At 35.2% G+C, this 26647-nt stretch overlaps 1 long non-coding RNA gene across 6 annotated transcripts in view; it reads left to right on the top strand.

Moving 5' to 3' along the window:
- LOC141375626 (uncharacterized) overlaps nt 1-26647 on the top strand; it is a 460251-nt gene that overhangs the window by 101858 nt on the left and 331746 nt on the right. Inside the window, exon 4 of one of the 6 annotated variants that reach the window (XR_015497882.1) lies at nt 24119-25738. The exons of 4 other annotated variants lie outside the window; for them this stretch is intronic. This is a non-coding gene — a long non-coding RNA (uncharacterized LOC141375626). Of the gene's footprint in view, nt 1-10897; nt 11762-24118; nt 25739-26647 lie in introns of those variants that run through there. One more of the 6 variants, XR_015497880.1, reaches the window with a different exon arrangement.

Genomic DNA, 26647 nt, shown 5'->3' with positions numbered 1-26647 from the left:
CTGAAATCTTCTGACAATAACTATGTTTCCATCCACCTATTTTTTATAAGCATTTTGGTTATGCGCATAAAAACATGTACGTAATAGAGTAGGATATACTTTTTTTTATTCGATAAGAAAACAAAGCCATGTAATTTTGTTATGAGAGATAGTGTGATGGTAAAAAATGTGTGTGAATAGACAAACCAGCAGGCTGGGAACATTGGAATACATCTAAAATGTTGTTTTGGTCTTTCTAAAATGCCTTAACCATTTCAGTATTAGTGTTATTACATTATTAATTACATCCAAAATCAAGAGCGTCTGTGCTCCTCTCCTCACACCTTCAAACGCCACCGCGCGTTCATAGAGTGCCGACAATGTCTTCTGAGGCGCAAGTAATTTATTAAATTAAAAAAAAAAAACATTTGAACAGCTTTAGCCAGTTAATCAGGAAGTAACGATTTTGTCCTCTTTGATGTAAACGCTGCTTTATTCGCATGTGTTTAATGCAATATTCCAGCTTGCGCATAAATTTAATATGTATCTTTCGACGGAAGCATAGCTTTTAGCAAAACTTATTCAGAAGAAAATCTGATTGCCATTTAAGCGGCTGTCGGTAAACATGTCAAACCAACAAGACCCACATATTTTAGAATAGGATTATTGGAAATTTTTAGTAGAAACATTTTGGAAAAATATTGAATATCCTTTACTGGTAAATCCTTCCATATTATTACTGAGTGATGATTTTATGTTGAATCTGACCAAGGTACATAAAGTTTTTTGGCTGGCTGTCTTAACTTCTGAAAAAAAACAAAAAAAAAAACTATATGCACAACACTGGCTTCCTCCACATAACATGGACATGTACAAGTGGTTGGTGCAGCTTCAGTACATTATAATGCTGGAACTATCCACAGCTCAAGTAACTTGATACAAATGTGTACATTAAAGATCTGGACTTCAGCTGCTGTCAAAATCTCTGTTTATTGCACAAAGCAATGATCAGGACCCAGAATGATTGCCTTATTTTGTATAATAGTATTCTATTGATCTCCACCTTGATACTGAACTTGTTTTTTTGTTTGTTTGTTTTTCTATTTACTTCTATTCAATGCATACTCTAGTTTAAATATATATAAAAAAATGTATCTGATGACCCTATAGTGGCTAAAATCGCAGTGTGAGCAGTTATATACACTATTCTCACCATTCTCACACACTTTAACACTCGTTTTACCATGTTATACCTGTTGAGTCTTGCACAGTAAAGCCTGTCTTGTACTTCCACATCACGTAATCACCACACTCCATGGTTCATACCCTATACATGCCACATAGCCTCATATAACTGGAACATTTCCTTGTGGTTTTTAAGCTGCTGACACCTCAACATGGCTACATTCTTTCATGTTACAGCAGGAAAAGGGACAGCTAATCACAGAGTGATATGTGGGGAAGGTAGCACTTAAGTAGAGAGCATGATTTAACCCTTTCTGCACGTCTAGGTTAATGAGAGTTGACATAACATTATTGTTTTGGAGGGGATTAAATTATTGGTGGGGACATTTCAATTATTCGTGGATATTGCTGGGGACATTGCCATAAATGCTAATTCTACACTGTTGGAAGCATTCCTGCTTATATTAGATGTCAGAAATGTGAGGGCAAAAAGGGTGCTAATGTTGGATGTACTTTAACACTTGAAGTGAAGTCCAGTTTGTAAACTTCTGAAGGCGGCTTTGTTGTTGCTGTTTTTTTATTTTGTTTCTGGAATATTAACAGTGTCTGTTCTATGGACATATTTAGGTCACTGTGGGGGTGGCACACATTCACACAATATTCAGGAGAGTTTGTTTTATTTATTTATGTGCTTTGTCTTTGCATCACAGCTAGATCACAGGGCTTTACGCTGTTTTGTTGCAGAGTAACATTTGTCAGTCTGTGATTGCTGACAGACAAGATTGACATGCTGTGTACTAACCTGTCTAAACAAACTTTTAAGTTTAAGATCAGTAAAATTGAAAAGCAAAATAACAAACAACAAAAAAATGTATGTCACGGTCACACTAAATTGATAAAACATGTTGTGAAAAAACTTTATATGTAGTTCCAAACAGTTTTCTACTTTTTCCAAACAGTAGATCTTTAAATGGAGAATTTACCCAAAAATGACAATTCAATCATATTCAAATCATTTGGCATGTAGTGGACTTTCTTCAATACAACATTAAAGATTTTTTAGCTGAAGGGTCAGGCACCTAATGATATAATGAGGTCTTAAAATGTGAAATGATTGATATGATTATAAAAAAGTGTCACGATTTTTATTCAAAATATTAAGAAGCACAATTGTTTTCAGAATCATAATAAAAAAAAACTTATAAAAAGCAAGGTAAACTTATTAAAATCTATGTACTGACAATATTAAAACTGATGTCTTATTTTATTTGTATGTATGTACGTATGTATGTATGTATGTATGTATGTATGTATGTATGTATGTATGTATGTATGTATGTATGTATGTATGTATGTGTGTATGTATTTATTCATGTACAGTGTATACTTATTTACTTATTTATTGCTTAGTTTTTGATCAAGGATGCTGCTTTATGTCTTGTCAATACTGTCAGTTGAAGACAGTCTTAACAAAACTACAAAGTGGTTACGGAAAGTATTCAGACCCATTTTAATTGTTTACTCATTGTTATATTGCAGCCATTTGCTAAATCATTTAAGCTCATTTTTTTCCCCTGTAATGTACACACGGTACCCCATATTGATAGAAAAACACAGAATTGTTGACATTTTGCAGATTTCTTAAAAAAAGAAAAGCTGAAATATCACATGGTCCTAAATAATCAGAGCTTTTGCTCAGTATTTAGTAGAAGCTTCCTTTTGATCTAAGCCATGAGGCTTTTTTTGGGGAAGTTTTTCACACCTGTTTGGGGATCTTTTGCTATTCCCCTTTGCAGATCCTCTCCAGTTCTGTCATGTTTGATGGTAAATGTTGGTGGACAACCATTTTTAGGTCTCTCCAAAGATGCACAATTGGGTTTAAGTGAGAGGTCTTTCTGGGCCATTCTCGAACAGTCATGGAGTTGTTGTGAAGCTGCTCTTTTGTTGTTTTAGCTGTGGGCTTAGGGCCATTGTCTTGTTGGAAGGTAAACCTTCGGCCCAGTCTGAGATCCTCAGCCCTCTGGATAAGGTTTTTGTCCAGGATATCCCTGTATTTGGCCTCATTCATCTTTCCCTCAATTGCGACCAGTCATTCTGTCTTTGCAGCTGGAAAACACCCCCCACAGCAGGATACTGCCACCAACATCCTTCACTGTTGGGACTGTATTGGACAGGTGATGAGTGCCTGGTTTTCTCCGCATGGAATTAAGGCCAAAAAGTTCTATCTTGGTCTCATCAGACCAGAGAATCTTATTTCTCACCATCTTGGACTCTATCAGGTGTTTTTTTTAGCAAACTCCATGCAGGCTTTTATGTGTTAGAACACTCTGCAAAAAATCCCCGACTGGTGGAGGGCTGCAGTGATGATTGACTTTCTACAACTTTCTCCCATCTCCCAACGGCATCTCTGGAGCTTAGCCACAGTGATCTTTGGGTTCATCTTTAGCTCACCCACCAAATCTCTTCTCCCCGGATGGCTCAGCTCTAGGAAGGCTTCTGGTCTTCCATTTAAGGATTATGGAGGCCACTGTGCTTTTAGGAACTTTAAGCGCAGCAGAATTTTTTTGTAACCATGGCCAGATCTGTGTCTTGCCACAATTCTGTCTCTGAGCTCTTCAGGCAGTTCCTTTGACCTCATGATTCTCAATTGCTCTGACATGCATTATGAGCTGTAAGGCCTTATATAGACAGCTGTGTGGCTTTCCCAATCAAGTCCAATCGATATAACCAAACACAGCTAGACTCAAATGAAGGTGTAGAACCATCCCGAGGATGATCAGAAGAAATTTACAGCACCCGAGTTAAATATATGATCGTCACAGCAAAGGCTCTGAATACTAAGGACAATGTGATATTTCAGTTTATCCTTTTTAATGAATCTTTTTTTGTCAGTATGGGGTGCTGTGTATTGAATAAAAAATAAATGTAAATGATTTTAGTAAGTGGCTACGAAATAACAAAGAGTGAAAAATTTAAGGGCGTCTGAATACTTTCCGTACCCTCTATGTTCTCACTGAAGCAATTTACAGATTCTAGCATGCAACAATCATGCAGAACAGAAAAAAATGATGTGCTCCTTCCTTCTGTGACTTTTAGAAATGTATTTTTTGTTGCTGTCAAAACAGTTACTTGTGCTTTGTTTCAGCATTCTGAAATATTAATTTCTGAGAGCCTTTGACATGAGTTTAAATGCAGGGTTGAACATGTTTGATAGAGAGTAACACAGAAAGAGTAGAGCAGAAAGAGGCATGTCTGAGAAACAAAAACATTTTGTCATTCTATTTAGTGTTGCTAACGATCCAGAAATTGCTCGTGTGACCAATCCCATGTTTATTTGCATAGTAGTTAAATCTGTTGTCACCTTTCAGCTTTCACTGTCAATTTCTGTATTATTTGCGGCTTTCAAATAATCGATTTAAATTGGACGCCACTCTTAATAAATCATATGAGCAAATGAATGCGATTTTGCAGTTACAGCTGACTGTTTATCTCCTAACTAGTGTGCAGTTAAGCATTAAACATGAAAATGCAATAACAAGTTCCTTGTTCACCGCAGACAGGGCTTCTGCACAGGAGGAGCCGTCACACTGACTGTCAAAACAAAGCTGCTCCGGGCGTGAAAATTGTCCCACATTCATGCAGTCTGTCCCATGCCACACCACTGCATGTGCTCTACAATCAGAGGGGAGCAGAGAATCCCCTCTCGACCCTGCTAGCTTTTTAGGGAGCAAAGAAAGAAAAAAGCTCGAGAAAAAACCTAGAAAAAAAAGGCTTAATGGGAGGTGGATGAAAAGGCGGTTGTTACAGGTCTGGCTGATAGAAAGCCTCAGGCCTGCTTGTCCTCTTTCCCCAGATGTATAGCGACTGACAGCCTTCTTTAGTGACACAGGATGCTGTTCGGGACATATTGACACTCACTCCAGTCATCTGCCAGCCCGCCACAGGCTACATGTAGGATCAGTTTTTCTTCAATATCCATCGTTGACTTGCAAGGTTTTTCTCTCTCTCTTTTTCGTCTCATCTGCTCTCTTATTCTCTTTAATGATATGGACGTGCATTTGGTTAAAATTATTGTTTACAAACATTTGCTCGGCTCAAACACTTCACAGTTCTTGAGGCAGCTGGAAAAGAGACGTTTTAGATGAGTTCTTCATTCACATTGAGCTGAAAATGACCAAGAGTGTTAAAACCACACCACGTTTTCAAACTTTTGATGAAGCGTTAGGCTTCTTTAGATAATTTGAGACAGCTTTAAAGCAATAGTTCACTCAAGAATGAAAAGTACCCTGTAATTTACTTACCATTAAGCCATACTTGCTGTATATGACTTACTTTTTTCAGATGAAAACAGTCGGAGTAGTTTTCAATTTTATCCAGGCTCTTCCATGCTGGATAATGGTGTTGGAGAGTGAACCCTTTTTTAATATTCCAAAAACGCATAAATCCATCTTAAAACCAAGCATGGGGGTGTTACATGTCTTATGAAGAGGATACTGTAGATGGATTTTTGTTACAAAAATGTTTCTTAGCTTTACATTATGAATTCAAATCACTGATTTTTGGCAGCTGCAGAATGAGTGTTCTCCACAACTTTTCACTGACCTCTGATTCGGCATGACGCAATATTGCTGGTTGGCTTGGTATTACTGAATAATGTTATATAGTGGATTACTCTTACAATGCCACATCATGCAGTGTCTTACATCATATATATTGGTCTAAGAGAACAAAGTAATATACTAACTTGGTAATATACTAACATCAGTTTTATTTTGGATTATATACAGTATTCCTGTAAAAATTCATTTCTGATAGTGATGCACTAAAATTAAAATTTTTAGGCAGAAACTGAAAATTTAAAATGCACTTGGTCAAAAACCAAAACAATTTTTGGTAAAAAATTCCTTTTTTTTAAATATATATTTTTTTCATAATTGATTGTTTATTTCATAGGTGGGCATAGATTAATTTTTTTTAATCTCTGAATTAATCTAGATTAAAATGGCTCAATTGAATTCTGCCGAAAGCATTCAGAATATACGTGCTACCCAAATAATAAGTCTTTGAGAATGGGTTTCTCAAGCCAGGTGGCGCGTTAGACCAGGGGCTCATCTCCTGTTTCGAAAATGCATCACAAACTGCTTGAGAAACTGTTCTACTTTTATAATTGGAGATGAAAATAAATGATGTTTAATAAGATTTAAAATTTATTTGACTTGTGTTTACTAACTGTTTATTCAGTTAAACATGAATTTTGAACTGTAGGCCTACATAAGCTCCAAACTGCGATTTTTGATCACCTTAATCTGACTAAAGTCATAATTAAACTAAACAGAAATGGAATTAAGACATGTATTAAGACATACCCTCATGCACAGTAGGACTTTTCGCCATATTTTCCAACAAGATCCACATACGCGGCTGTCAGTAAAGGACCACACACACACACACACACACACACACACACATACACACAAACACACACACAAACACACACTCATCGCGAAATGCTGAAGTTTTTTTTTTCTTTCCATTTGGCGTGCGCTAATAATTCCATAACACTCTCACCTGTCCTTACTTCATATTTGCGCCTAATACCCCAGTTTGTCACAGGGGCATCAATGGGATGTTCATGAGTTAAAGTGAAACTGCCAAACTGCAGTTAAAGTCAGGCATTCTACTAATTTAATTCAGAGGGGCACTTTTTGGTCAGACGGCTCACCGGTCAGGTATACATCCGCACTAAAATATCAAGGTGAAAGTCATCATAGCTTATGTAGAATAGACCCAGCTCCCAACCCAACTTTGAGAATAGATTAAGGGCGATATTTTTTTTATCGCGAGATAAGACATCACTAGTTTATTTAATCAAATATATTTTTATTTAATTGAAGTTTATATTATAGTTAATGAATTAAATAAATATATATATATGAAATAAATAAATATTCACTTTGAATTTTATTACAGTTAATGGCAGTATATATTTTATTATAAACAAACATTTATATATTATTTTTCATAAGATTATGTTAAAATCAAATGTAACTTTTTCAAATTAATTGTTAAGCAATATTCTAACAACTATTATTATCAGGAACAATTGGGAGTCAATTAATGAACACAGTGGCTCTTGTAAACATTTAAATAAATGCATTTAAAATTATAATATTTTTTTTGTGTGTGTGTCTTATTTAAAACTAGTTTTGGCAGATCACACACAATCACATGATCACTGAAGCCACAAACAGCTTGTTTAACCTTTAAATCACATATTTAATCACAAATAGTTCTAATAAATGGCATGTTATTGAACAGTAAATACATTTATTATTTAACAATTGCCAGTGTGGAACATGATAGATGGTTATGGAAGAAATGTGAATGTAAACCATTTAAAACCTCAGTTTCAAGCAGTAAATGGTTTGCTCCACAATAATCGTTTCTTTGCAATTTTGCTTCCTACTGAACTTCTGGGAATTTCTACAACTACAGTCACTCTAATGGTCGTTGCGTTGAAAGCAGAAATGGGACTCCAGGCGCGAGTGAAGAAAACTCTGTAAAGGCCAGTAATTAGGACAGTGGCAAACATCCAGTGTGTGTGTGTGTGTGTGTGTGTGTGTGTGTGTGTGTTTTGAAAAACAATCTCCCATAGAAGGACATTGACAGGATAAAGTTAGTACAGCAATTCCTAGATAGAAAATTATACAGTATCATACATTTTTTTGTTGTTGATGATATACCTTATAGGGCTGGTCGTCATGGCCCAATATAAAAGAAATAGTAAAATGAATAATCATCAGTCGATATTAATATGTATTATGATAAACCTCAAATCTTTTTCTTGAATGACATTTTAGCTAGTTAATCAAGGTTTTATCATTAGACTAGTCTTTATCATTAGAACATGACATGACAGATTTAAAATATGTTACATTTCATAGAAATGCCCATTTGAGAGCGGCATGAAATATGCAATTATGTTTATTACCAAAAATGACAATAATTAGAAAAATGCAAATTAATTGTCATAGTGTGAAAAAATACTGTAAACTTTAAAGGGATAGCAGAATATAATCAATGTATACATACATAATAAAATGCACTTTATTATGAACATTTTTGCCAAAATACCTTGGTTACAGTTAATATTAGAGTAAATATGTGGTATGTACTTATGATTTGTTGATTGGAAAGCCTTCCAATTGGACTGTTGTTAAGAAAGTCAGCACCATTTCTCAAAGCTTTAAATGTTTTAATCACAAAATCATGTTTGTAGTTTGTTTGAGGGAACTCTATGTTGAACTTGAGCATTTCTCTTGTTCTCAGAGAGATGTTTGGTGGTCTCGTGGTGAATTGCTCTTTGCTCAGAATCTAGTGAGTGGAAAATACTGTTGTGTAACACTTAAGTGCGCAGTCCAGTTTCACACGTATATATGAACTAATCATAGTCAATCAACTGAAACTACCTCTGACCTCAACCCATATATTTGCTCTAGCTTATATGACCAAGTACTTTCCTTAATACACTTTAAGTGCACACATTAAATGCACAAACTCAGGGAATCAGAAGAAATTAATTTCAATATAAATGAAATATTCAATCAAACAATGTAATAAAATGTAAGAAAATATGTTCATAATTAGTAGGAAACAAAAATGCAGAGTTCCGCACAATTCAACACAAATCGATTAAGTTAACACTTTTAACAAATTTATGTGGATTGAACATAAAAAATTAAGTTGTCCCTATGAAATCTCAAGAATTATGTTGTTCCATCCAATTTTAATAAAGTAGTTTGAACAAGTGAAAAAAAAATTTTTTTGAGTAAAGAAATAGTTGAAATATTTAACCCTTTTAATTGCATTTTTATCTCCATAAAATTTAAATACTGAGACCAAAAGAATACTGTTTAAATCAAAATCTCCCTCGGGTAAGATATATAATCACACATGTGGTTTTACAAAAAATACCACAGAATCTTTCTTTCTGTTCAGCAGAGGCTAATGACGGATCATTACACAAAATAATGAGAAAGTATGAATATGAAGAGAAATTATTTCGACATTTTATGAAAAGTGATGCTCACACTTACAAAACTGAGCTGCTACTGCTAAGAGTGGTTGCTAAAGTTTTCTGGGTGGTTACTTGGAGATCATTGGGGCATTGGTTCGTATTCTGGCCAAATAAGCCCAACTTAACCCTTTTGTTATAGTTCAATTATAGGTCATATCAACTAAATCAATTCAGATTTCCCTTAGTTATTGATTAATTGATTATCTTTTTTTGTGATTCCATGAATGCAATGCAACACTACCTAACAAAAGTCTTGTCACCTATGCAAGTTTTAGAAACAGCAAATAATAACCTATTAATGATTTAATTAGGACAGTAAGGTCTGACTGTGCTTAGACACAAGTCTTGTCTCTTAACAGAAATAATGTATAGTATAGAACAGGGGTGCTCAACCCTGTACCTGGAGATCGACCTTCCTAAAGAGTTCAGCTCAAACCCTGATCAAACACACCTGAATCAATTAATTAGAACCTGAACAGCACTTGATAATACAGGCAGGTGTGTTTAATATGGGTTGCAACGGAAATCTGCAGGAAGGTTGATCTCCAGGAACAGGGTTGGTCACCCCTGGTATAGAATATAAAGCCATGGTGCAGTGGAAACATAATTAATATTGTGTATGACTCCCTTTAGCTCGGGTGACTGCATCCATACATCTCTGCAATGACTCAAATAACTTATTAATAAAGTCATCTGAAATGGCAAAGAAAGCGTTCTTGCAGGACTCCCAGAGTTCATCAAGATTCTTTGGATTCATCTTCAATGCCTCCTCCTTCATCTTATCCCAGACATGCTCAATAATGTTCATGTCTGGTGACTGGGCTGGCCAATCCTGGAGCACCTTGACCTTCTTTGCTTTCAGGAACTTTGATGCGGAGGCTGAATTATGAGGAGTGCTATTCTTCTGAAGAATTTTCCTTCACCTGTGGTTTGTAATGTAATGGGCAGCACAAATGTCTTGATACCTCATGCTGTTGATGTTCTCATCCACTCTGCAGATCTCTCACATGCCCCAATATTGAATGTAACCCCAAACCATGATTTTTCCTTAACCAAACTTGACTGATTTCTATGAGAATCTTGCGTCCATGCGGGTTCCAATAGGTTTTCTGCAGTATATGTGATGATTGGGATGCAGTTGAACAAATAATTCATCAGAAAAATCTACCTTCTGCCACTTTTCCAGCTAAACAACTAGAAGTCAAGTCATTATTTGTAGTGTATAATGAATACACATTCTTTTAACTGTAGGTCCAGCTAAAAGCATTTTTAATTTTTATTTTTATTTTTTTAGTGTTGATGTGTGCAACTGTTAAAATTGGTCATACAGACCCATCATACTGAGCCGTGTCAAATTTTAAGGCATGTCCATGACCCTAAATTAGAGATCATCGCAAGTTTTATATAAACGTCTGTTATATAAAATGCAAATATCCTTGCTTATCCAGTATTTTTCAATTTTGCTGTTGTTTGTCAAGCTGACCTGCATAGCAAATATTTTTATTTGTTGTAGTTTACCTCCTGAGATTTTTTGCTAACCGAAATACGAATACAAAATCCAGGCAGGATGATCATCTGGAAGAAAAAGAAACAAACAAGTTATGCAACACTGCCTTTATTACAGTTTTGTCTATTCAACTTTTTTTTTTATTTCAGATTAATCTCAAGCAATCACCTGTGCGCTATGCTGGTATTCGGCCTGATTCTAAAACAATATCCCACAGATCCATAAACGCAATTTCCTGGTGATGGAGCGATTTGAGGCATATGCACAAACCAGAGAACTTTGCTCCAGGCCAATTGAGCACGATGGAGGTGGGAGGCGAGTTTGGTATACATAAGTATTTGCTATTTCATTTTATGACTCCCAAAGGAGGGATATCAAAGAAAGGAGAAGAACAGAGGAAAGCAGGGCAAATAAAAGAAGGATGCAGAGATATTGTATTGACTCTGCTGGGGCACATTATGGAAATGAATCAACTTGATTCTTGTTATGAAAACAAAACCCTACTATAAAGAGACAGACGGATTGAAACAAAGGAAAGCTCTTGTAGGGGAGTAATGATATGAGGTGATGTAATAGGCATCCTTAAATCATTCTTCCTGTGTAAACGTGCCATCTGAGGCTGAAATTGTATTCCAACAAATATTAATTTTGATATATATATATATATATATATATTTTTTTTTTGTGATAAATGACATGGTAAGGGAACGCTTCCTGCACACACCCACACTTTTGCCCGCTATTGCTCTTCCTTTTTTTGCACAGTCTTGTGCACAGTAACATGAATCTGCATTAGAATGTGGCCATACAGTGTAGCAGTCATGCTGTACAATACTCAGTCACTCACATTCAACATCAAATGGGGTTGTAAGAGTTTTACACCCATATAATGCCAGTAAATGTCTGAGCTTACAAACAAAAGCTTTGTACAATTATTGACTTTTATTGGAGCTTGGGAAACTATTTCTTTCAAAATTAAGTTTGACTCAACTAAAAAACAAATAAAAAATAAATACTTATTAAGGCTAGATTTATAAAAAATACTGATAAAAGCAAAAGTAGTATATTAAAAATACTGAATAAATCTATTTAGAACAGATATAAACCTTGCAAATGTAAATTTCACATTTATTTACCATGTAAGTGTCTGTGCATTGTGTGGGCATCCCCCTTACGCAAACAAATGACAAAAAGCATCCCCTTTGTAAAACCACCTTCCTTCTTTACCATCTCCTTTAGATTAACAACAGTGTGTGTAATGTAAAACTTATCATGCAAATTAAACATTACAATTTATGACTTATATGACTTATAAACAATGATGATTAACTAATCAGAATTTAGTATTGTAATAAGGCGCCACTCACAAATACAGTTCATTGCGTCATTTCGCACGATTTTCAAATAGTCTGATAGCAATTCAGTCGCAACTTTTTGTATTCTTTAAAAAGGAGAGAACAGAAGGTAATATATTTAGTTGTTGAATATGATTTATGTATGCTGTACCTGCCGTGCATAACTGCATTTCAGAACAGTTTATGTGGCTTGACAAGAGTGTAACTGAAGCTGTTTTATATTCACTGTAAAACACAGTTAACAGGGCTTGCTAACATTTCCAAGTTTTTTTAATATCTAAGTTACAGCAAATTCGAGGTTACCGGTTTCTGAAATGAACCATTATTATTATCCCTAAAATCAGAATGCAAATGATGGGATACAATTTTAGAATCACTGTTGTCCAAATGTTGTTTGTTTTTTCGAAAATCTCCATATGCATATTTTGTTTATGAATGAATGTTGAGCTTTGATATGAGACAATGATTCATTCAGAAAGACATTTGTGAATGAATCAGCTGTTCGAACAGCTCAATTAAATGAATCATTCAGTGATAGAGACGGAGAGTTGACTCTACAGTACTGGCGGTTTTATTTTCAAATCTCACAACATTTTTATTATTAATTTCATTGCATTCATGCCACCTCCTATGCCTTGTTAAACAGTCAATTTTTAAATAAACAGTAAATTTATCTAAATTTTAACTTAGTTTTTTTCTTTGCCATCTTTGTTGTGTCGATGATTTTGTTGGTTTAATCTGATCTTAAGATATTCTTCCTAATTTTATTTCAGTTTATATAAGAAAGCTCATGTAGTTGGGCCACACAAGGTAAACAAAGTGTTGTAAATAAAAAGGTAAATTTAGATTTACTCAATCAAACAGTTGCTGGTGGTCAAAGAATTACATTGTCAATGAATTAATTGTCCCTTTTAATTTCATGATTTTCTTAAAATGACATGCTTAAGATTATTAATGGTTGGTGGTTATTTAAAAAAAAAAAACATTTTCTCAAATTTAAAATGCATTTAGACCTGTTTTGTAATCTTTGTGTGTCTCCTCAGAACACCACCCCACCTCTAGATTGATTTTAAAGATTTTGTAGAGGAGTTTATCTGCATAAAACACAATAAATCAATCATTAGTAATGATAAATACAGTATATAAAAAAATTTTATATATATATATATATATATATATATATATATATATATATATATATATATATATATATATATATATATATATATATGCAAATGTGAAATAAACCTTTTTTTGGAACCTAGCAATATTCTGGTTCACAAATTAAATAATCAAATGTATAATTTCTTGTTTCTGAACGGCTTATCTGACCTAAAATGTTTACACAGTTGTAAGCCCAGAGAACACTTGCAAATGACAAACATTTTTGTAACTTTATGATTAAACTTTGCATTGACGCCAGAAAATTAAAGTGTTTTCAACTGTAGCCCCTGATCAATTACAATCTCAGTTTACATTACAGATATAAATGAAATGCAAGAGTCTGTTGAGGGAAGGCTGTAATAAATTAATTGAAGCAGAGGATCTTCAGTAGGTCTGTTGCTATGCCAGAAAGAGCCTATTAAAACAGCCATGTGAAGTAGATGAATGGTAATGCTGCCTACATATGCCTTTGTGAGAATACGAGATAGGTAACAAAGATGCTGCCCATCATGCATTCCATCTATTCCATGGGCAGCCCTAATATTAAAATAAAATAAAATAAAATAATGCAAAATAAACAATACGATCAAACAAAATGAAAAAAATAAATGTGTTGAGAGGGCCCTCGCACATGGGATTACCAAGGCCTGATGGCCTTAGGATGATGGAGAATGGTTAACAATTTTAATGAACATGGCAGGGTTATCAATTTGTGCCACACTTCCTTCTGTCAGCAGGTGGCGCTATGACTGTAACTGAATATTGCCATATAGGTGTGTTCAGGATAAACATAAATTTCAGGGCAAAAGTTTTCTCTGAAAATGAAAAAAAAAATCAGTTTATACATTTGTATATATTAAAAAGCTATTAAATCACTACGAATAGCTTTAGCGGTAATCACCCATTTTGTGCTAGCCTTTCAAGTCATGCTCTTTGACTTTCATCCTCTCCAGGAAGCAGTACTATTTTCCCTTTTCACATTCAGAGCATCCAATTAAAGCTCCTCTAATACACACATGCATGTTCGCATGCACACAGTCACACTCAAAATGGACAGAGAGTCTCAACTGCTCAAGGCCAAACAACATCGCTATATAAAAGCCATCAATCTCACACACACAAGCACATTTTGAAATTGAAACATCCTCTTCTATATCTCACATAGCATCTTTGTTACCAATCGCGTATTCTCACAAAGGCATATGTAGGCAGCATTACCACTCGTCTACTTCACATGGCTGTTTCAATAGGCTCTTTCTGGCATAGCAACAGTCCTACTGAAGATCCTCCGCTTCAATTGTTTTATTACAGCCTTCCCTCGACAGACACTTGCAGGCCTGACGCTAAAAATAATGAACAAGCTAGAGAAGTTTGAACTACAGCGGATGAAAGAAAAAAATAGTAGTGATTTTAATCATGCTTTACATCATTTCTTTAATCAGAGATAGTTCAGCATGATTCATACCGTGTTGTCTTTCATCTGTTAAATTGGTTTAGAGAAATATTGTGATCTTTTTTTAACATGATTAAAAAGGCGTTGAAGCTCAGGTTAGACTTTCGCAGTGTTTGAATTATGCTGAAATTATGTGACATTCAAAAAAAGTGATGTAAATCTTTCCTCAGCAGACTGGATCAAATTTAATCTTATCTGTTTAGAAATGGCCTCTTGTCTGAGATGAGTTGTCACAGTAAAACTCCTCTAAGTGCTGTTGGCTCTTTTAAAGTGTGACAGACTTGCGGTTTTAAGCAATAAATGGATTTTAAATGGCTTTAAGTTCTGAGTGCTAATTAAAGAACTGCCTGCGCATCCACTCAAAATAAGCCTTTAAAAGTGCCGACACTTTCACTCAGCGTATGATTGCGGACATCCTTGTGTGTGTGTGTGCGTGTGTGCATGTGTGCGCGTCTGTGTGTGCACCGATGCATGTGTGTGTGCGCGTACTGTATAAGCACACGCGTGAACGTGTGCATGCACTGTAAAACCCAACAGTCAACTTTATCAAAAAAATTAATGTAGTTAACTCAAAATTTGCTAACAGATATTTCTACTCATTTGAAAAGAGTTTTAACTCAGTGTTGAAGATCATGAGTTAATTAAATACCTAATTACTTTAACTTAAATGAGTTCACAGTACACTTATAGATTAATCTTTTATATCAAATGGTTTGTAGCAATCGGTTTCCTCAAACAGTTTGAGTTGCCTTATCTTATTGGGTTTTACAGTACTCAGTTGTTTTGAGTTCTCTTCATTTATTGGGTTTTACTGTGCTTAAATTGCTTTGTTTACTGAAATGAATTAAGTTCACAGTACTCATTAGGATTAGTTTTTGAACTTAAATGGTTTGTTGCAATCGGTTTCCTCAAATGGTTTGAGTTACGTCAGCTTTTTGGGTTTTACAGTGTGTAAAATTGAACTTATTGTGTTTGTATGGAATAGACTGAACTAGGGCTGCATGTTTTACTTTTCTGCGATATGAATATCATTTCACCAAATGAGTTGAATAGATTAATTTAAAAGAATTTATAATATTATATTGATTTTGTATAACAGAAAATCTGCATAAATCAAAGAAATAGCGTTTTTGCTGGAATGTCTAACTATATTCAGGTAGGGAAATTAATCAAATGTAAATAAATAACACTGCATATTCTTCATTTTATAAAAAGAACTATAATCTTTGATAATACTGCAAATTTTTATAAATTCTTATATAAAAATGGTTTAAAAAACATATGACATCTCATAGGCCAGTCATAGGCATAAAAACAAAGCAAACAAGCCAATAAAAAAATTTCACTCTAGTAAGGTTAAACTTCACAGTGACCCCACACATTTAGACTCAAAACTAAAATTTCTTAATGAATGAATAAAATAAAACTAAACTTAAACTTCACTGACATTGCAGATGCTGTGATGTGACTATTAAGCATTTGCACATTTCGATATCAATGCTGAAACAATATATCGTGCAGCGCTACACTGAATATTTACTGACTTATAAAGTTTGGTAAGCTTTTTTTATGTTCTGGAAAGTCTCTATTGCTCACCAAGACTGCATTTAAAATAAAATTTGTATAAAAATATTGTCATGTACAAAAGTTTTAAAATGTTATTTAATTAATTTGTTAGTTATTATATTTATTAGATTAGTTATTAAATCAGAATTGTTATGTATTGTGAGAGACGCTGACGACGAATGGGTCAAAACACGGCAAGGCAAAGGAAACGTGCCATAATGCTCACAGTATAGATAAACAAGACTCAACCCTGATGCGAACGATGTTTAATCAGTTTTTATAATCAGTATTTGAGCATCTCCCAGCTGTGTGTGTAATCAATGAAAATTCGGAACGTGCATGTGTGTGTGTGAGTGGTGGATGACAGAGTATGTAGTCCAGATGACAGTGGATTTGTAGTTCTTTTGCGATGTGTATGTTTACCAGCGATCTACAAGGATGAGATCACTGGTGATTGTGACATGTTATCATTAACTCATTAGTGTCACATGATTCTTTAGAATATGATTCTTTTTAAACTAATTTGCTAATTTGGTGCTCATGAAACATCTGATTATTAATGAAAAAAAGCTGTTCTTTTTTCCAAAATTGGGCTAATATTTCAAGCTCTGTTACAGAATTTTTTGTCAAAGTCATTATTACTTCCAAGCCTGTAAGAAATATATTTTTTCTTTTGTAGAACATAAATGAAGATACTTTTTAAAACATTGCACACTGGTTACCATTAACAAGTCAAGGGTTTCCATCATTTTCAATTTTTAATCAAGATTTGTAACCATTTGAAAGAGAGTAAATTTTCATTTTTGGGAAACTTTCTTTTAGTACTTTCATTCATTCAGGACAGATCAAATTGATTAAAAATGACAGTACATTTATGATGTTACAAAGTATGTTAATCTGAGGTCACATTTACACTGTCAGGTCTTGATGCTTAAATTCAGATTTTTTTTTGCCTGTACGTTTAAACGTTCATTTAATTGTGACCCATATCCGATTCATGTGTTAACACTTGCCATACAATTTACGGCGCCGCGCATACATAAAGGCAGAATCTAGCATCTGCGCCACACTAGTCATGATGAAAGAAATTGTCTTGCTTTTAGCACCCAACTTTAAAATGATTTTGAGGCGGAGGAAGAGTGAAAGGATCGTCATCGCAGCTTGTGCCCATGGTTTATGTATGGTGTCCTCCACCATTCAGTGGAATTTGTGGGTACGAGAGAGATCTCAGGTCTGGTGGAAGCAAATTGTGGTGGGCTTTAATGAAGAGCAGTGGGTGCGAAATTTTAGGATGAGCAGACACACATTTGATATGCTGTGTCAAAGCTTGTCCACATACCTCCTTTCTCTGTTGTTGTTGTTTACCACGACTGCGTCCCCACACAGGTTTTTCCTTCTACGTCATTAAACTGCAGAGAAGTGCCATATTGTCACAAGTTTAATGACTTACAAAACAGAATGCCTTAATAAATCCGATCTGCCTGTTTACAAGATAGTTGCAAATATCTGTTTCATCTGATTTATTTCCACATGAAGAAAGCCTGAAACCGATCTCTGAATATCTGAATGCATGTTTTTTTTTTTTTTTTTTTTTCATAGAACAAATCCGATCTGTCACATATGTGCAAAAAATTGGAATCGAGTCACATTTAACTTTCAGTGTAAACGGAGGCTAAGTAAGTGCTGTTTTGAACTGTGTAATACTTGAATTAGAATATTTCATCAAAAACAGGAAATAGTTCAGTTCCAACCTTTCCTTCGCATATTTTTTTAATGTGTTTTATTATGTTTTTATTGGTAATCAGACAAGCATAAAACATTTAAGTTAGCCCTGGAGCGATTGATGCATTAGTTTTCCAATGCATACAAATCCTTATTTCACAGTCTGGGGGTCGCACTCAAAGCAACATCAAGCTTAGTTTTATAATTCAATTCAGACCTACTTGCTCTTCTCCATCTCTGTCCCACTTTCCCCCCAGCTTTGTTCCTTTCTCAGCCTCACTCTCTAGAAATGCCTTAGAAGGAAATGAGGTGAAAAGTTGGCTTTAATGGAATAAATGTCTGCAGTGGGTCTGCGTCAGGTGCTCACGGGGGTCACAGCGCATTAACCCGCTCCGGTATTCATTTTAACTAAAGGTTGAGGGAAAAATCTGCAGTGTTCCTCACGGATCATTGCCGCTGGTTTCAGAGCTCACCTGAACCACGTTGTTGGCAAAGAAGCTAAAGTTGCCGTCTCGTCTAGCTTTTCACTGTTTTCTCTTGCCTCTCATGCTCCTGTAGCTTGGATGGGTTGAAAGAGTAAATGTACTCAAAGGCAAACGCGTCTTCTCAAGAATTCAGATGTGTTTTTTGTTGCCGGCGTGCTTTGATGTGTCTCTTTGTGTGCACCTTTGCCCTCCTTTGATTGTTCCTCCTCTGCTTTCCTGGATGCAAACGCCTACTCGAGCCGGCGTGTCACATTATTTTCAAACAGAAACAAGTGAAGACCTTTTGGAAATGGCTGGTGGCTCACCTTCAGGACCTGGAAGAGAGAGATATCCTCAAAGTTTTTACTAGAGATGTGCGTCTTCATGTCTTTTCTTTAAAGGATTCTTTTATTGTTTCACGTTTTTTAATTTTAATGAGCGTTTGATGCTGCAGTTTGAGCATAAACAGTATCTGCAAAGTCACGGCGCTCAGTTCAAGCAAATAAAGATGTTTTCTTTAGGCAAGGCAAGGCAAGGCAAGTTTATTTATATAGCACATTTCATACACAATGGCAATTCAAAGTGCTTTACATAAAGAAGAATAAAAGAAACAAGTAAAATAAAAATAAAAACAAATAATAAAAATGCATAAAAACAAAACAAAACTTAAAAACAGGTAAAATGTGATATGAAAGAATGAAGAAGAAGAGAAAAACATGATAGTGCAATCTGTCGGACGCAGCACAGTGCTCATTCAGTGCTCATTCAGTAAAGGCACAGCTAAACAGATGTGTTTTCAGTCTTGATTTGAATGTGCCTAATGTTGGAGCACATCTGATCATTTCTGGAAGCTGATTCCAGCAGCGAGGGGCATAGTGGCTAAAAGCCGATTCACCCTGCTTTGACTGAGCTCTTGAAACTTCTAGTTTATATGATCCTAAAGATCTGAGTGATCTGTTAGGTCTGTATTCAGTGAGCATATCTGTGATGTATTTAGGTCCTAGGCCATTTAGTGATTTATATACCAGTAATAATACTTTAAAATCTATTCTGAATGTAACTGGCAGCCAGTGTAAAGACCTGAGGACAGGTGTGATGTGCTCTGATTTTCTGGTTCTGGTTAGAATTCTGGCTGCAGCGTTCTGGATGAGCTGCAACTGTCTGACTGTCTTTTTAGGAAGACCAGTGAGGAGTCCATTACAGTAATCCACCCTGCTGCTGATAAAAGCATGAACAAGTTTTTCTAAATCTTCACTAGAAACAAAGCATCTGATTCTTGCTATGTTTTTGAGATGATAGTATGCTGATTTACTGACTGCTTTGACATGACTGTTGAAACTCAGATCTGACTCCAGAGTCACACCAAGATTCTTGACCTTATTTTTTGTCGTTTGACCTTTAGAGCAAAGGTACGCATTTCCCTTGAGAACCTCATCTTTGTTTCCAAACACAATAATTTCAGTTTTCTCTTTGTTTAACTGAAGAAAGTTTTGGCACATCCAATTGCTCATTTCATCAATGCATTGGTAGAGGGTGTCAATGGGGCTGTAGTCATTAGGCTGTAAGGCTAGGTAGATCTGAGTGTCATCAGCATAGCTGTGGTAGGAGATTTGGTTCTTTCTCATTATTTGGCTTAGAGGGAGCATGTAAAGGTTGAACAGGAGAGGTGCCAGAATCGAGCCTTGTGGGACTCCACACGTCATGGGTGTCCACCTCGACCTATGGTCACCTATACTGACATGGTAACCTCTACCTTCTAGGTAAGATCTAAACCATTTGAGGACCGTGCCAGATAGCCCAACCCAGTTTTCCAGCCTATCCAGAAGTATGCTGTGATCGACAGTGTCAAATGCAGCACTGAGATCCAACAATACCAGCACTGTTATTTTACCTGAATCTGTATTTAGGCGTATATCATTGATTATCTTTATAAGAGCGCTCTCTGTACTGTGGTGTGCTCTGAACCCCGATTGAAAATTGTCTAAACACCCCCTGAAGTTTAAGAACTTGTTGACCTGGTTAAAAACAACTTTTTCAATGATTTTGCCAATGAAAGGGAGATTTGAGATTGGCCTGTAATTGCTCAATAGGGTGTTATCCAGGTTGCTCTTCTTCAAGAGGGGTTTAACAACTGCAGTTCTAAGTGAGGTTGGAAAAATCCCTGATAGAAGTGAAGCATTTACCACTTTTAGAAGATCTTTAAAAATCTTTAACAGAATTTGCTTTTTAAAGTTTGTGTAAACCAGAAATTGTTGAGACTTTTATGCTAGAATGTTGATGTATTTTGTTATATATGCCTTTTATTAATACCATACAGTAATTAAATAAAGAAACCAGAATCCTCTCTTGGCTCTTTCTTAGAAAGGGATTTGTTTAGGACCATCTTTTGTAACGTTGGTTGTAGTGAATTTAGCTCAAATTATGAATGTTAATGATCAATAATAACAAGTTATTATCAATTATGAATATTCAAAATTAACTTACAGTATTTAAAGTTACTTTAACAAAATAAATATAACAATGACATCTGAGTGGACTCTGTAATTATTTATTTAGAAAGGGAATAATAGCTTCTTGTGAAGTAGATTAATAGTTTAGAAGTTTTAGTAAACGTAATAAGCTGGTGACAAGCTGGTTTACTGTAAAGTGGTATTTTCTCTCAGCCAAAACAAAGACAATTTAGTGTGGTTATATTTATTGACTAGTCTAAAATATAACACAAAAAAAAATGCACAACAGCAACAACATAGGAAAGCAAGGAAAATAGAGAGTTTAGATAAAAGAAGTTAAATCTAACTCAGTTCCATACGGTTATTAAGAACCACCTAATAAACACCTTAAAAAGGCACAGTGTAAACGCGTGACTAATACCTGTTCTTTCTCTCTTTTCCGTGATTTTGCTCTGATGCTTGGAAAATGAAGTCTTGTCGTTTTTGTGGATATTGCTGCGCAGATTAGAGGTTACATGTGGCACAAACTTTAACCTGTAAGTTATAATTTGCTGCAAAATAAGAAATGTGGACTTAGGTGAGTCACGAGAAACGAGCCTTCCTTTGTATTGGCTACTTTCTGCAAGGGTTTGGGAGTGTAACAGGTATTTAAAGGTATTGGTCAGGTAACTCCCAGTCTCTCCTCTTGAGAGTGTTTTTAGAAGGGAAATTCAAAAGTGGTTGTTTTACAGTTGAAATTGAGGATTTAGTTGTGCCAAGTTGCTGAGCTGATGATGTTTGCACTCCATTTATGATTTGCTTGTTCATTTTTTTAAGAATATCAAGGACCACAATGGACCACACCTCTGGCTTTTTTGTGTATTTTATCCTTGACAGTTTTTAAAATATGTATGCATTAGTCTAACTGGACTTGTTTGTATATTTTTGTTAAAATTGTCAAATCAAATAAAATAAAATCAAATACTGACTGAACAATGGCATGAGAGGAAAAGTCCACTGGAAACTTTCTTTGTTCCTCCTCGCTGGTATGTACCATTTTAGGACAAGCAGACAAAACTTTAACTCATGTTTTGAAATTGCACCAAGCATGCAAGTTATCATCCTGTGTCCTAGATCATGAGCTGTAAAATTATGTATGGAAAAAATGACACCAAACATGACACTTTTAGAAATACATAAAAAAAACTAAAAACTGAATTACCATTAACCAGTTACTATGACCATTTATGTAAAGCTGCTTTGACACAATCTACATTGTAAAAGCGCTATACAAATAAAGCTGAATTGAATTGAATTGAATACATAAAAACAACTTGTGCATTCTTAGTTGGTCTAATGTCCTAAAAAGGGGCACAAACTGGGTGAGAAATTAAGGAAGAGAATAGAAAGATTACAAACACATTACATTTACTTTAGACTATTCAATAGTGTGTGTCTTTGGGTGTGTGTGTCCTAGGATGGAGGGAGTTTTTCTGTCTTTGAAGATCAGACAGGCTGGTCCTGGCCAGCATCTTGGTAGATAAGATGTCAAAAAGGGACTTTCACAGGCAGACTCGCTAGCACCAGGTGTCATAAACTCACATAGAATAAATCCAGATTATTTTAGGGGTAACATTGGAGTTTAAACTGCTGACTGTATGTTACATTGTTCAATAAATAATTACATTATTACCTTACCACACAAAATGTCCTGATGGGTTCTGCAAATGAAGCAAATATCCACTCTAGAAAAGAAAAATAATAAATTCACTTTTATTAATAAAACAAATGCAGTGAAAAAGAATAATAAAACAATAACAACAGTTACAACAATTACTGCATTGATGACGTAAGCGTGCCCAGGCCCGATTGTAATGTGAGTGCGGTTCGTTGGGGGAGACGGGAGGGGGGACAAGCGTGCTTTGGCCCGGTACGAGGCAACTGTACATAGTGTGAGTACGGCCTAAGTTTTGTGTTTTTTTACAATAAATGCCATTAAACCAACCAGACACCACATCTTCCAACTGAAATATAATATTGAGTTGGGAGGCGAGGATCTCTTTTTGTGCACCATTCCCTCATAACAAACTAACGGTAAGAGAAGAGTTGTTAGGAATATTAGTAAGAATATAAACTAACATCAACAGAGGAACCAACACACCAAACACAGAAGCAAATGCTCAGAATTTGATTGAAGATTACCAAAACTTTTTATTTTTATACATTTTTCACCAAAAGAATACTAATGTGCACTTGCAAAAATAAACATCATCAATTTTGAATTCTCACTGACTTTAAGGCCTTTGGAAACAGTGAGAGGAAGATTCTAAAAGCCATAACTACACATGTGCCTTCATGACTTTTATTTAATGAGTTTCTTGATTAAATTTTTCATTTGACTGTGTACTGCTGCAATTTGGGCATAAACAAAATTGACAAGGTTACAGTGCTCAGCTCAGTGCAGTGGAGGAGCTTTTTAAGGCCTTCAACAATTGGATGGTTGGAACTGCACCCTTGCATTTACATAAACTGGACCCCCGGGTGTCACTGTTCTTTCAACATGCACTAGACGGTGAGCGAATTGGAACACATTGGGCCAAATTAGGCAGTCTGAGGGTGTATCTGAGAGAGGGGCTGCATAGGGAAACCAACAGACAAGGGAACAGAATCGTCTTTGTAGAAAAAGGTAAAATGTGAAAAATAATGCAATTTAAAAAAAGTGAATATGGTACACTGGACTTCCTAAACACATCCAGTCTTTTGAAAACAGCTTACTTATCCCTAATAACTTTTAAATGTAAACAATATAATCAATTGATCGACTAGTTTAACAAACCCCTAAAACAGTCAATATATTATTTACAAACAGTCCATTCAAAATGGTTTTACTAAGAGTCAAATTGATTATTGTACATTATTAAACCTCAGCATTCAATTATTAGTTTTATCTAATATAGACAAACATTCATTCATTAATTCATTTTCTTTTTGGCTTAATCCCTTTATTAATCTGGGGTCGCCACGGCGGAATGAACCGCCAACTTATCCAGCATGTTTTAGGCAGCGGATACCCTTCCTGCCGCAACCCATCACTGGGAAATATAGACAAACAGTATTACCTTAATCAAGTACAAACTCTGTATTGTAAGCACTTTTTGTTGTTGAAGGTGACATGTTAAGTTGTTTGTAAACAAGACAACTTCTTCTCGTACTTCAGCCTCCACATCAAACAATCACAAAGAAGTTCAAGGTGCTCCGAGATTGGCCAGCCCAGTCACCAGACATGAACATTACTGAGTATGTCTGAGGTAAGATGGAGGAGGCATTGAAGATGAATCCAAAGAATCTTGATGAACTCTGGGAGTCCTGCAAGAACGCTTTCTTTTCCATTTCAGATGACTTTATTAATAAGTTATTTGAGTCATTGCAGAGATGTGTGGATGTTGTCCTCGAAGCTCATGAAAGTCCTAGACAATATTCAATATTTTCCCACTGCACCATGACTTTATATTCTATACTGAACATTATTTCTGTTATATGACAATACTTTTGTCTAAGCAAAGTCAGACCTTACTGTCCTGATTAAATAATTAAAAATCAAGACATGATCATATTTTATTTTGGTAAAATAAGTGTAATCTAGAGGCCTTTGACTTTCATATAAGCCTCTTCTAATACCAAATGATCAACTAGGAGTCAATTATTAGGATTTTTTCTTTCGTTCCTAAAACTTGGATAGGCGACAACTTTTGTCAGGTAGTATACTGTAGTCTAGTCTCATGTATCCCTAGTCTTTATATCCTTATCTTCAATTATGTGTAATAGTTTGGATTTTTCATTTAAACCATGTTGTTGACAATATCGTTTTGCTTGAGATGTTGAGGTTCTGTTCACCCGTGTCACAGGCTCCCTTGATCATGAGAATGCAGTAAGGTTTGGGGATCAAACTGGAGCCAGAATTTGGACATCACTCCAACCCTTTTGTGATTTTTGGCAGCAACCCCACTACAAAAGTGGTGTGTTTCAAGTTGTTTTTTTCTCTTCATTAAATATATCTCTCAGTCCTTCTCTCTGCTAAGCTGTATTTAGGAAAACTTCAACCGCTGTCTTTCATCTTAGCCCCTAGAAAAATCTATTTACTCTGCTGTCAGCACTTTAAAAAACCTGTGATTATGTGAGATTTCCACATGTTTACTTAGAGAGTTTATCTGAGGTTATTGCAGTCTGAATCCTCTCTTAAACAGACATTAAATATCTTTATCTATTCAGTGGCCACCTGTGATGTAGGGTGACAAATATCGCTATCAAAGATCTGCTCCATTTCTCTCATACATTTATAAGAAAAATGCATTCTGATTAGTCAACTATGGCGCTTAGAGGTTTGTTATTTCCTGCTTATAACTTGTGAAATCTGATAATATGGGCTTAACTGAATTCAGAGTTATACACTTGCTAGAAGTTGATGTATGCAATAGAAGCAGTGTGTTTGGTCAACTTATACATTCATTCATTTTCTTTTCGGTTTAGTCCCTTTATTAATTCAGGGTCGCAACAGCGGAATGAACCACCAACTTGTCCAGCATACTGTATGTTTTACACAGTGGAACAGCTGCAACCTATCACTTAGAAAAACACTCATACACTCTCATTCACACACATACTCAACTAATACAAAAAAAAAAAAAAAAAAACTTAAATCAATATTTTGTGAACAGATACTTAATTACATGATGCAGGCATCACAGACACACTCTCGTTTACTTCATATAGCTATCTCTGTAATATTTATTGATTATATTGAACATTTTTAATGGGTGACATGGTGGCTTAGTGGTTATTTACTTTGTTGTTTCACAATGTGTCTTGATTTTGCTGTCAGTGTTTATTCTGTCAAAACAATGGCCTGGATACATCTTCACTTATATGTACAGTACAGGAATGCTGTATTTATTATTATTATTATTATTTATTTGCTGCAGTTTAACCTTGTTTAAAATCAATATAGTAGAATTGCTAAACAGTATATTCTCACTATTATTGTTATAACTCACTTAGAGGTTCATTAAAGTACCTGACAGTATCAGCAGAAAAGTAAGCCTGCACCACATGCTAATCATTTTCTAAGTGAATTGTTTTACCAAGCAAGAGTCTGATTTTTAAGCAATTTTGCTGTAAAATGGAAGCAAAATTGTGTTTTTCTCTTTGCTGACACTCTTGGGTAATTTATTTAGTGATAAAGTGAGTCAGAATGTACTGCCACTGTATTAAATTTACCCAATCAGATATTCATGAAATGATCTTCTTGTGTGTTCTGTAAAATAAAGAAAATTATGGTTTATATAGTTAGTGTGTTACCTATGAAGCGTGCATGTGTAATGTATTCTTAAAATTGACTATTTATTTTTAGCAGATTTTTCAATCAGATGTACAGTATGAAGGGTAAACATGTCTTGTAAGGTCCGTAAGGACATTCATATTAAATAAAAACTTTTTTTGTTGTTGTTGTTGAATTCACTATTGTTTTCTCACTCAGGATGGATTCGACTCTATATAGTAGAGATCTATATAAGATCTCATCTTGGTTTACTCTTCTCACACCCCTCCCATTCACTCACTAAAGCTAACACACCAATCATGCCTCAAGCCATCTCTCTCATTTTTATTTTGTTTTTGCCATAGCGTTCAGCCAATCTGCAGCAGGCTCTCTGATAAAGCACACCATCCGGACTGTTATCAGACAATAGTG

The sequence above is a fragment of the Danio rerio genome, chromosome 8 (assembly GCF_052040795.2).
Source record: "Danio rerio strain M-AB ecotype USA chromosome 8, GRCz13ab, whole genome shotgun sequence".
NCBI classification, from domain to species: domain Eukaryota; kingdom Metazoa; phylum Chordata; class Actinopteri; order Cypriniformes; family Danionidae; genus Danio; species Danio rerio.
This window is presented reverse-complemented; position numbering and strand designations above follow the sequence as displayed.